Here is a 12756-nt window from a genome sequence, read left to right as displayed (position 1 = left end):
GAGCAAAAATGGGTATGTTCGAAGGAATAGTATTTCAAACCATATCATATAATTGCGAAGCAGAGGCTATAGATAGGGTTGTACAGAGGAGGGTGGATGCGTTGGAAATGAAATGTTTGAGGACAATATGTGGTGTGAGGTGGTTTGATCGAGTAAGTAATGAAACGCTAAGAGAGATTTGTAGTAATACAGTGTGGTTTCGAAAGCAGAAGGTGTTGAAAAAGAGAGAATACGTGCGGAAAGGTTGACAAAGAGGGTATATATATCTGATATGTAGGGAACAAGGAGAAGTGGGAGACCAAATTGAAGGTGGATAGATGGAGTGAAAAAGACTTTGAGCAACTGGGGCCTGAACAGTAGAATGATAGGGGGAATCACAGGAATCGAAGCTCTCTGTGAGGAGGAGGGACCATTATATTCACCATAGATCTTTGTACGATGGGGATGTTCTTCACTTAAATAGAACGGGGTAAGTCCGCCTTGGCAGAGTATTGGATCAGAATATTAGGCCTCTTTTTTCTGTTATCTTTCTCTTTTGAAGGGATGAGCTGCTAAGGAGAGCAAATCACGGTGGAGCTAAAGAAGGAGCTGGGAGAGTGGGGGAGGATGAGGGGGTGGCCGTGGGAGGTGGGTTAGTGCGTGGGAATCTGCGTGTGAACGGGACCCCAGCCTAGGGACGTATGCAGAAAACTTCTTAGATTTTTGCTTATTTTTATGCTTAGCTGCTGCGCCAGTGACTTAAGTGCCACACAGAAAAGGACTGAGCATGATGCTTAACAAAACTTAAGCATCAGATTTAAGAAGTATGAAATGCAGTTTGGGTCAAAATTTTGGATTATTCTTTTTTGTTTTTTTTAATGATAGAACTAACTATATCTTATGATATCGTTTCTATAAGGAGAATATAGATTATCTCGCAAAATACTGAAGTTGGAAGTGAATAGAAATTTTTTTTATTCACTACTTTTTTCCAACTGTTATCACTGAATGGCGACTATATACACGATCCGAAACGTAAACTCATCCAAGAGAGAGACGCGGTTCCTTCTAAGACATACGATAACCAAGCTATTATTACAACGAAATCTCATTGTTAATGAATCTGGTCAAACATATATAATAAGATTGCACGTGGTAAATTCTCTACGTCCAGAACAAAAGTGGAAACGTGGCAGAGCATTACACAGCAGACTAATGCTGTTTTCCTTTGTGTGTCAAGAACTGTGGAAGAGGTTCAGAATAGGATTGCTACTCAGAAGAGGCTCCTCTGTAAGACAGGTTAGTGGCAACTTATGAAGACATACCCATTTTGTAGGTGACTTAAGGGTAACGCTTTCCAAAGTGGCGGACCTAGGTCACTCTATTTGGAGCAAAAATGGAAATAAGATAGTTTCATAGTTTTCATGGTCTCAATATGCAATAGGCTAGGCCTAAGCTAAGCCGTATGAAAACCTTACATAGGCTAGGCTAAGTTATTGCCATACAATGCTTATGCACTTTTCTTAATCACAGTATGTGGTGGTCCATCAGGCGATAAGCCTCTGCTTGATCCTTTGTCAGATGCAGTAGCAGATACTCTTGGTCCTGATAGCCCGAGCATCATCGGAATTTCAGGGCTTACCCTTAGGTCCTTGTGAGGATACCACTAGGTTAGCTTTCTTTATATATCATATTTTCTTTGTTCGCCATGAGTAACCATTTGTGCTGCTGAAATTCATATGTACATGTGAATCTTTCCATATCGCTAGGCTAGTCAAGATCTTATTAAAAGTATTATAGAAGGTATTAAAGTTTTCTTTTCATATAACTCGGCTAGTCAGGATCTAATCAATAGTATTATGGAAGGTATTAAGGTTTGAGAAATCAAATGAGGTTACAATTTAGTTCAAATTACAGCCAAAGTTTTAAACTTATGCTTTACAGTTAACTTGGATTCATTTCTATCTCTAACACGACATGCACCATTATGATGCCTCCTCCTCAGTCCTCACAAGAATCCCTGCCTTCAGGTTCAGTGCTGATTCATAGGCCTACGTCTGTAGACTGGGTACAACCTATCACAGAAAAAGTAATAGACTTAAAAATTGCAGGACTACAGAATACTATTAAATTCTATAGTGCACAAATGGAAGTTGCCAGAGCACAAATGGAAGCTGCCAGAGCACAAATGGAAGCTGCCAGAGCACAAATGGAGCTGCAGAAAACTAAAATTGAATTGGTGAAAGTGCAACTTATGAAATACCATGAGATGAAGGAAGAGCGCACTTAGAATATAGGCATGGTCCAGCTGAATGTTATTGCAAGATTTTTTGCTTCTGCCTGATGTATGATAAATTTAATCTCTTCTGCAGTCTATGAAACATATAGTATTTTTAAGTCAAATCTGATATGTTCCAATTGTTTTGGTTTAATTTCATATTTACCCCTTTCCATTAGTATGGAGTAGTGTATAACATTTAAATTTGCAATTTCTTGGCTTTGTGACCTTTAACTTCAACAACGGTGCTTCTCTTTATGTTATTTTTTAGTTAGATAATCTGTTTCAGATAAATACATTGCTATAGTTTCATCTAGGTATATACTTTCTACTTATATAATTTGATTTAATTTCATGTTGCTCCAGCACAAGTTAGGCTATGAAAAACTTTCAAGGGTGATAGTTTAGCAGAACTAATGATTAGTCTATGAAATATTTGAAAATAAATTTTTCCATTCAGGTTTAGTATATTTACCTAATTTCATTTACCTTGCATTTCCTCCTCCATATAATTAAAACCCAATCATATGTTTGTCATTAATCTATATTACCCCTCCAGTAATCCTGTTTGTATGCTTTTCTGGTGATACATCATCCTCTATAACCACCCTTAGGTCCTTGTCTTCCTTTGCCTCATTCAGAATTGATTTTTTTCTAATTCTTTCAGAGAACTTAGGGACATACCCGAACACCTTCCTCATACATCATCAAAAATTCATAGTTTTTCTGATTACCTTGCAGTACTTCCATCTAACTCCAGTTGATGCCATCAAAGTATTCGAGACCCATTTTTTAAATTTGCTCTTCCATAGTTGTATCTACTCTGTAAGTCTCATCCCTCACTTTGGACCTCCCGCTGTTACCTCCAGTGGTCACTCTTCCCCATTGGACACAAATACTCTTATGTTTAGTATCTCGTCAAGAGCCTCAGTGAAAACCAAGTCTAATCTTAATAGTTTATAACCACCTCTAATTGTGTTCTCTTGCTGATTTAACATATCATCCGACGCCCAAAGAAGTCTCATTAGTTCCTGTGTTCATTACTTCTCAATCGACTTCCTAGTAGTTAAAATTCCCAACAAACAATGGTCTATTTTTTTCTTCGAAACATATTTTTTAACGCGTCTAAGAATTCACTTATAATTTGCTGTTAGTCTTTTCTCTCCAAATGCTGGTGTGTGAACAAGTTAATGTATTTCTTTGCTGGAAATAAATGTTTACAGAGTCAGCTGTTTGATTTTCCAGGTAATAAAACCATTTATGAAAATCTACAGATTGTTATGACAAAGGGTAAGATATGGTTTTAAAACACCTGAGGAGTTTGCATGATGTCTTATTGAAATAAGATGAATACACCGCATGATAATAGTTAGCATAGTAAAATTCTGCCAGCAATGTGCATTCTTCACTTAGTTTTTATCTGAAAAGTATACATGGTACCAAATCACTGTTCTGCCATGAAGTGTAAATCGGCAAATTAGTCTCTGTAACGTAGACCTTCTTGAGGTCCATCTCCTAGGTATAAGTGATTTAAGTGTGTTGCTGCATCCAGATTATATCCAAGTAGAATGTCGAGGTCACTCTTATCTGGAAGGTGTAAATTTCTCTCTTTACATATATTATGAAGAACAGCATAGGCCATGATTATTTGACAGACTTTTTCTGGCTTGACCATGATTTGTCCATGCAAAACATGCCATCATCGTTTCAGCTGACCAATCCCCCCTTTTCAAAATACACCTAGTTTTCATGTGTGCCCTGTAATACAAGAAACGTATTATGCACAAATCTGAGTTTGGATGTTACACCTTGGCTAATAATCAAGCTTTTCTCATTATCCAGAAATCTTCTGTATCCTGGATTTGGTTAGGTTAGGCCAATTTTGGATTGTGGAAGAAGTTGCAAGAGATATGAAACCTAGCCTGTTTCTTCTATAGCCTATGTGGAAATGTAGATAATACTGACATTTTGTCTCACGTAAACATCCAGCAAAACGTTCTATGCTACCTGTTATAAGCTGTCTAAGCACCATCTTCAGGTCGCAGGTAAGGGGTCAAAAGCAAACACTTACAAGGGTAACCACTACCACCAATAAGATGACAACTTGGGGTTACATGATGGTTTTCAAATAATCTTCTCAGGCCACTTCGTTGAAGAATTCTCGAATCATGTGTTGATCCTGGCCAGTTTGCAACGATGTTGAGTATTTTGTACTTAGCATCAAAAACTATCTGTGTGTTTATATTATGGTAATTTTTCCTATTTACATAATGTTCTTCATTCACTGAAGGTGCCACTATTCTACATGAGTGCCATCTATAGCACCCACAACACCAAGAAAGCCTGCAATTTGCATAAATTCTTCTTGTTTTGTTTGTATCTCCCGAACATCTGTGGGAAACTTAATGAAACACCGAACAATTTATGGGGAGCTTAGGGTTTGCAAAGTTTGTCCAATAACCCTTCTTACAGTAAGTTGTGTTGGTCCAAAATCATCACCACTGCATAACGGCATTTTTCCAGTAGCAAGATAATGTAAGGATATTATAACTCTCAGTTTTGGCGTGATAGTCGTGTTCCTTGCTGTAGGACTTTCTATCTTTTTTCTCACTAATTCTGTGACAAGCTGTATTCCTGCAAGATCCAGTTGATATCTTTTGGTAATTTCCGCATCATCAAACACACCCAGAACATCTTTACGGGGCCTAAAAGTTTTCAGTTGAACAAGCCTCTCTTGTCGTACAGCCATGTTTACATTGCTAAGCAATGTCGTCTGCTAAGCAAATACTTAAGCGTAAGGCAGCTTTCAGAAACATGCTTAGCAAAATTCTTAAAGTTAAGTAAGGTTCTTTGTATTTAAGCATACTTAAGCATCCTAAGAAGTTTGCTGCATACGGCCCCTAAGGAACAACGCGCCCAGCTTGACTATTATATAGGTAGCGGTCGAGGATGGATTGGATCTTGGTGGTAGGGATCCTCAGCGGCAACTCACAGGAAGAGGAATTAGCAAAGAAAGGTCAAGTAGGGTCAGTTGGGAACAACTCTGGCAGTATAAGTAGCGAGTTAGCACAGCTACAGGTCAACTCTCAGGTATTTTTTAGGAACAAGGCTAGTCGGTTCCAGTGCGGGGAGGGTCAGATTAAGGCGGCGAATCCAAGAGAGAAAGAGAATCGTCTCTCTCCTGCTGCTCCACACGCAGACATTAACATTGATAATACATTCACGCATACCGACAGCAAAGAAAAAAAAAAAGCAAATTGAGTCTAAAAATCAACTCCCAGGATATTAGATTTATTACACACAATATACACAAAATGAGGTAAGGAAAACGGAAATGATAAAGGATTTAATGATATTTTACAAATTGTTGGAGTTTAGAAAGAAGATGGATCATTTGAGGGCGATACCTAGCACCGAATCTATTCACATTGTATGTTTAAATGAAACATGGTTGAAACTAGAAGAAAGGGATCTATTGTCAAAGTTTTTATTAATGGATACAAACTTTATACAACTAATATGAAGGATAAGAGAGGAGGTGGGATAGAAGATTACAATATGGATTATATTAAAAGCTGTAACAGGAGTGACATTAAAGTAACAAAAAATACAGAATCGATATGGGTTGAAATACATGAAAACAATATAATGTTATGATTTGGAGTATTATACAGACACTCCAGATTATATAGCCTCAGGGGGAAATAGATTAGGATAGCCTCAGGGGGAAATCTCTATGAGACGAAATTAGGAGGGTTTGTGATCCTTTTCTATGTTTTCTAGGTGACTTCAGCAAAATTAATTGGGAAGATAATACGGGAGATGTTGAGTCAGAAAATTTTATGGAAACATTTCCGAAAGGACCAGGGGTGATAACATTTTAGATTTGTTACTGACAATTGCAAACGACCATATGGATGAAGTTGAGGTAGGAGGAAAATTAAATGATCGTTACCACAAGGAAATAAGATTCAATACAAGGAAGGATGTGAATGGGAAGGAGGATGAAAAGTTTGTTTCCGAGTTTCGTCAGACCAATTTTGCGGGGCTACGTAGATACCTTGCTTTTATTGATTGGGTGGGACTAAATAAAGGTGGTGTAAGGCCAGACACGTGGTGTAGGGTCAGGTCAATCAGGTCATTTAGATCACCTTAACCGTAGAGTATCAGGTCAAGTGTGGGTGAGGCAGAGGAGATCATTAACAGCGTGGAAGTTTCCGTAGAAAGGTTCCAGGTAACAATGAAAATGGGAAAAGAATTATATATTCCATATAGGCAATATAGGACCAACGATAATAAACCAAAATGGAAAAATGATAGAAATAAACACATCATAAGGGAGAAGAAGGTCTTGTATAACAAAGCAAAACTGGGTAAACACAGTTTAATCAGCTAACGCAAATTAAGAGAATGGTAAAATCGAAGATCAAGAAGGCTAAGAGAAACTACGAAACTAAAATAGCTAAAGTAGCAAAAAACAATGCCAAGGGATTTTTTTCAAATAGACAGAACGAAGGTTAGGGAGAGAGTTGGACCTTTCAAATCGCATTCTAATGGAACAGTTGGTAGTGAGGTTGAAATGTATAAAGCTGTAAACAATCACTTAATATCATTATTTACGCAGAAAGAGAATACAAAAATTCCGGTTCCAGAGCAAATTTATGAAGGGACGAAAGCAGGAAGCTGTGTTATGAAAATGAAGGAATATGATATTTTGAAACATATAGTACGATTAAGATAAACAAGGGCCTAGGCCAGATGGTATTCATGCGAGGATCTTGAAAGTAAGGAGGAAATAAGTGTTCCGCTTTTAAATGTATTTAAGTAGTCTCTGGAATCAGGTGTAGTTCCAAAGAAATGAAGGACAGAAAGTTCCCATTTTTAAGAAAGGTGATAGACCCATTGCCTTTAATTATCATCTTATGACTTTGACGTCTAATGTGGGTAGATTTATCGAATCATTTATAGCGGACAAAATACGGGAACACTTAGAGAATCATTATCTCATCGGGGATTCTCAACATGGGTTTACAAAAAGAAACTCATGTCTGGGTTACATTATCTCCATTAATAAAGAATTCAAAAGTGTTGATCATGCTAGGACTTATGATACTGTTTACTTACACTTATAAAAGCTCCTGCTTCGGAAAATAGCCGAACGCCGTATCGGGGTTGTGCATTTAATTAAAAAAACGTACAAACGCCTCACTCTTCTCTTTCACTAAAAATCTTACTTCTTTATCCCACTACTAATCTCCCTACCTTACCACCTTAAGCCTATATATAACTATATATATATATATATATATATATATATATATATATATATGTATATATATATATATATATCATTAAATTTTAGGGAGAATAAAAAGATGTTCTGGAAGGAGGTAAATAAAGTGCGTAAGACAAGGGAGCAAATGGGAACTTCAGTGAAGGGCGCAAATGGGGAGGTGATAACAAGAAGTGGTGATGTGAGAAGGAGATGGAGTGAGTATTTTGAAGGTGTGTTGAATGTGTTTGATGATAGAGTGGCAGATATAGGGTGTTTTGGTCGAGGTGGTGGGCAAAGTGAGAGGGTTAGGGAAAATGATTTGGTAAACAGAGAAGAGGTACTAAAGCTTTGCGGAAGATGAAAACCGGCAAGGCAACAGGTTTGGATGGTATTGCAGTGGAATTTATTTAAAAAGGGGGTACCGTATTGTTGACTGGTTGGTAAGGTTATTTAATGTATGTATGACTCACGGTGAGGTGCCTGAGGATTGGCGGAATGCGTGCATAGTGCCATTGTACAAAGGCAAAGGGGATAAGAGTGAGTGCTCAAATTACAGAGGTATAAGTTTGTTGAGTATTCCTGGCAAATTATATGGGAGGGTATTGATTGAGAGGGTGAAGGCATGTACAGAGCATCAGATTGGGGAAGAGCAGTGTGGTTTCAGAAGTGGTAGAGGATGTGTGGATCAGGTGTTTGCTTTGAAGAATGTATGTGAGAAATACATAGAAAAGCAAATGGATTTGTATGTAGCATTTATGGATCTGGAGAAGGCATATGATAAAGTTGATAGAGATGCTCTGTGGAAGGTATTAAGAATATATGGTCTGGGAGGCAAGTTGTTAGAAGCAGTGAAAAGTATCTATCGAGGATGTAAGAATGTGTGGAAGTCGAGAACATTATCTCGGAGAGCAAAAATGGGTATGTTTGAAGGAATAGTGGTTCCAACAATGTTGTATGGTTGCGAAGCGTGGACTATGGATAGAGTTGTGCGCAGGAGGATGGGTGTGCTGGAAATGAGATGCTTGAGGACAATGTGTGGTGTGAGGTGGTTTGATCGAGTAAGTAACGTAAGGGTAAGAGAGATGTGTGGAAATAAAAAGAGCGTAGTTGAGAGAGCAGAAGAGGGTGTTTTGAAGTGGTTTGGGCACATGGAGAGAATGAGTGAGGAAAGATTGACCAAGAGGATATATGTGTCGGAGGTGGAGGGAACGAGGAGAAGAGGGAGACCAAATTGGAGGTTGAAAGATGGAGTGAAAAAGATTTTGTGTGATCGGGGCCTGAACATGCAGGAGGGTGAAAGGAGGGCAAGGAATAGAGTGAATTGGAGCGATGTGGTATACAGGGGTTGACGTGCTGTCAGTGGATTGAATCAAGGCATGTGAAGCGTCCTGGGGTAAACCATGGAAAGCTGTGTAGGTATGTATATTTCCGTGTGTGGACGTGTGTATGTACATGTGTATGGGGGGGGTTGGGCCATTTCTTTCGTCTGTTTCCTTGCGCTACCTCGCAAACGCGGGAGACAGCGACAAAGTCTAAAAAAAAAAAAAAAAAAAAAAAAAAAATATATATATATATATATATATATATATATATATATATATATATATATATATATATATATATATATATATATATATATATATATATATATGCATACATATTTATATTTTTTTTTACTTTGTCGCTGTCTCCCGCGTTTGCGAGGTAGCGCAAGGAAACAGACGAAAGAAATGGCCCAACCCACCCCCATACACATGTATATACATACACGTCCACACACGCAAATATACATACCCATACATCTCAATGTAAACATATATACACACACAAAGACACATACATATATACACATGCACACAATTCACACTCTACCCTTATTCATTTTCATCGCCACCTCGACACACATGGAATAACATCCCCCTCCCCCCTCATATGTGCGAGGTAGCGCTAGGAAAAGACAACAGAGGCCACAGTCGTTCACACTCAGTCTCTAGTTGTCATACAATAATGCCCGAAACCACAGCTCCCTTTCCACATCCACTTCCCACAGAACTTTCCATGGTTTACTCCAGACGCTTCACATCCCCCTAATTTAATCCATTGAAAGCACGTCGACCCCGGTATACAACATCGATCCAATTCACTCTATTCCTTGCCCGCCTTTCACCCTCCTGCATGTTCAGGCCCCGATCACTCAAAATCTTTTTCACTCCATCTTTCCACGTCCAATTTGGTCTTCCACTTCTCCTCGTTCCCTCCACCTCCGACACATATATCCTCTAGTTCAATCCTTCCTCACTCATTCTCTCCATGTGCCCAAACCATTTCAAAACACCCTCTTCTGCTCTTTCAACCACGATCTTTTTATTTCCACACATCTCCCTTACCCATACATTACTTTCTACATCAAACCACCCTCACCACATATTGTCCTCAAACATCTCATTTCCAGCACATCCACCCTCCTGCGCACAACACTATCCATAGATCACGCCTCGCAAACATACAACATTGTTGGAACCACTATTCCTTCAAACATACTCATTTTTGCTTTCCGAGATAATGTTCTCATCTTCCACACATTCTTCAAGGCTCCCATGATTTTCGCCCCCTCCCCCACCCTATGATTCACTACCGCTTCCATGGTTCCAACCGCTGCCAGATCCACTACCAGATGTCTAAACCACTTTACTTCCTCCAGATTTTCTCCTTTCAAACTTACCTCCCAATTGACTTGATCCTCAACCCTACTATACCTAATAACCTTGCTCTTATTCATATTTACTCTTACCTTTCTTCTTTCACACACTTTACCAAACTCAGTCACCAGCTTCTACACTTTCTCACATGAATCAGCCACCAGCATTGTATCATCAGCGAACAACAACTGACTCACTTCCCAAGCTCTCTCTTCCACAACAAACTTCATACTTGCCCCTCTTTACAAAACTCTTGAATTCTCCTCCCTAACAACCCAATCCATAAACAAATTAAACAACCATGGAGACATCACACACCCCTGTCGCAAACCTACATTCACTGAGAACCAATCACTTTCCTCTCTTCCTAAACGTACATAAGCCTTACATCCTCGATAAAAGCTTTTCACTGCTTTTAACAACTTGCCTCCCACACCATATACTCTTAGTACCTTCCACAGAGCATTTCTATCAACTCTATCATATGCCTTCTCCAGATCCATAAATGCTACACACAAGTCCATTTGTTTTTCTAAGTATTTCTCATTTACATTCTTCAAAGCAAACACCTGATCGATCACATACTCTACCACTTCAGAAACCACACTGCTCGTCCCCAATCTGATGCTCTGTACATGCCTTCACCCTCGCAATCAATACCCTCCCATATAATTTACCAGGAATACTCAACAAACTTATACCTCTGTAATTTGAGCACTCACTCTTATCCCCTTTGCCTTTGTACAATGACACTATACACGCATTCCGCCAATAATCAGGCACCTCACCATGAATCATACATACATTAAATAACCTTACCAACAAGGCAACATTACAGTCAACCCCTTTTTTAATAAATTCCACTGCAATACCATCCAAACCTGCTGCCTTGCCGGCTTTCATCTTCCGCAAAGCTTTTACTACCTATTCTCTGTTCACTAAATCATTTTCCCTAACCCTCTCACTATGCACCCCACCTCGACCAAAACACACTATATCTGCCACTCTATCATCAAACACATTCAACAAACCTTCAAAATACTCACTCCATCTCCTTCTCACATCACCACTACTTGTTATCATCTCCCCATTAGCCCCCCTTCACTGAAGTTCCCATTTGCTCCCTTGTCTTACGCACTTTATTCACCCCTTCCAGAACAACTTAATATTCTCCAAAAAATTTATTGATGCTCTCTCACCCCAACTCTCATTTGCCTTCTTTTTCACCTCTTGCACCTTTCTTTTGACCTCCTGTCTCTTTCTTGTATACATCTCCCACTCATTTGCATTATTTCCCTGCAAAAATCGTCCAAATGCCTCTCTCTTCTCTTTCACTAATAATTTTACTTCTTCATCCCACCACTCACTACCCTTTCTAATCAACCCACCTCCCACGCTTCTCAGCCACAGGAATCTTTTGCGCAAGCCATCACTGCTTCCCTAAATACATCCCATTCCTCCCCCACTCCCCTTACTTCCATTGTTCTCACCTTTTTCCATTCTGTACTCAGTCTCTCCTGGTACTTCCTCACACAAGTCTACTTCACAAGCTCACTTACTCTCACCACCCTCCTCACCCCAACATTTTCTCTACTTTTCTGAAAACCTATACAAATCTTTACCTTCGCTTGCACACGATAATGATCAGACATCCCTCCAGTTGCACCCCAAGCACATTAACATCCAAAACTCTCTCTTTCGCGCGCCTATCAATTAACACGTAATCCAATAACGCTCTCTGGCCATCTCTCCTACTTACATACGTATACTTATATATATCTCTCTTTTTAAGCCAGGTATTCCCAATCACCAGTCCTTTTTCAGCATAAAAATCTACAAGCTCTTCACCATTTCCATTTACAACACTGAACACCCCATGTATACCAATTATTCCATCAACTGCCACGTTACTCACATTTGCATTCAAATCAACTATCTCTATAACCCGGTCTTGTGCATCAAAACCACTAACACTCTCATTCAGCTGCTCCCAAAACACTTGCCTCTTATGATCTTTCTTCTCATGCCCAGGTGCATATGCACCAATAATCACCCATCTCTCTCCATCAACTTTCAGTTTTACCCATATCAATCTAGAATTTACTTTCTTACATTCTATCACATACTCCCACAACTCCTGTTTCAGGAGTAGTGCTACTCCTTCCCTTGCTCTTGTCCTCTCACTAACACCATACTTTACTCCCAAGACATTCGCAAACCACTCTTCCCCTTTACCCTTAACCTTCGTTTCACTCAGATCCAAAACATCCAGGTTCCTTTCCTCAAACATACTACCTATCTCTCCTTTTTTCACATCTTGGTTACATCCAAACACTTTTAGACACGCCAACTTGAGCCTACGAGGAGGATGAGCACTTACCGCGTGACTCCTTCCTTTGTTTCACATTTTAGAAAGCTAAAATACAAGAAGGGGAGGATTTCTGGCCCCCCGCTCCTGTCCCTTCTAGTCTCCTTATACAACACGTGAGGGAATTGTTGTAAGTATATACATATTATATATACAT

General features: G+C 39.2%; 1 pseudogene; it reads right to left on the bottom strand.

Moving 5' to 3' along the window:
* Window positions 1–3734: 3734 nt before the first annotated feature.
* On the bottom strand, window positions 3735–4772 carry LOC139753634 (putative nuclease HARBI1; annotated as a pseudogene).
* Between the last annotated feature and the right edge of the window lie 7984 nt (window positions 4773–12756).

This window comes from Panulirus ornatus, chromosome 15, assembly GCF_036320965.1.
Source record: "Panulirus ornatus isolate Po-2019 chromosome 15, ASM3632096v1, whole genome shotgun sequence".
Lineage (NCBI taxonomy): Eukaryota > Metazoa > Arthropoda > Malacostraca > Decapoda > Palinuridae > Panulirus > Panulirus ornatus.
The sequence above is the reverse complement of the archived record's forward strand: the minus strand, read 5'-3'. Positions and strand labels throughout refer to the sequence as shown.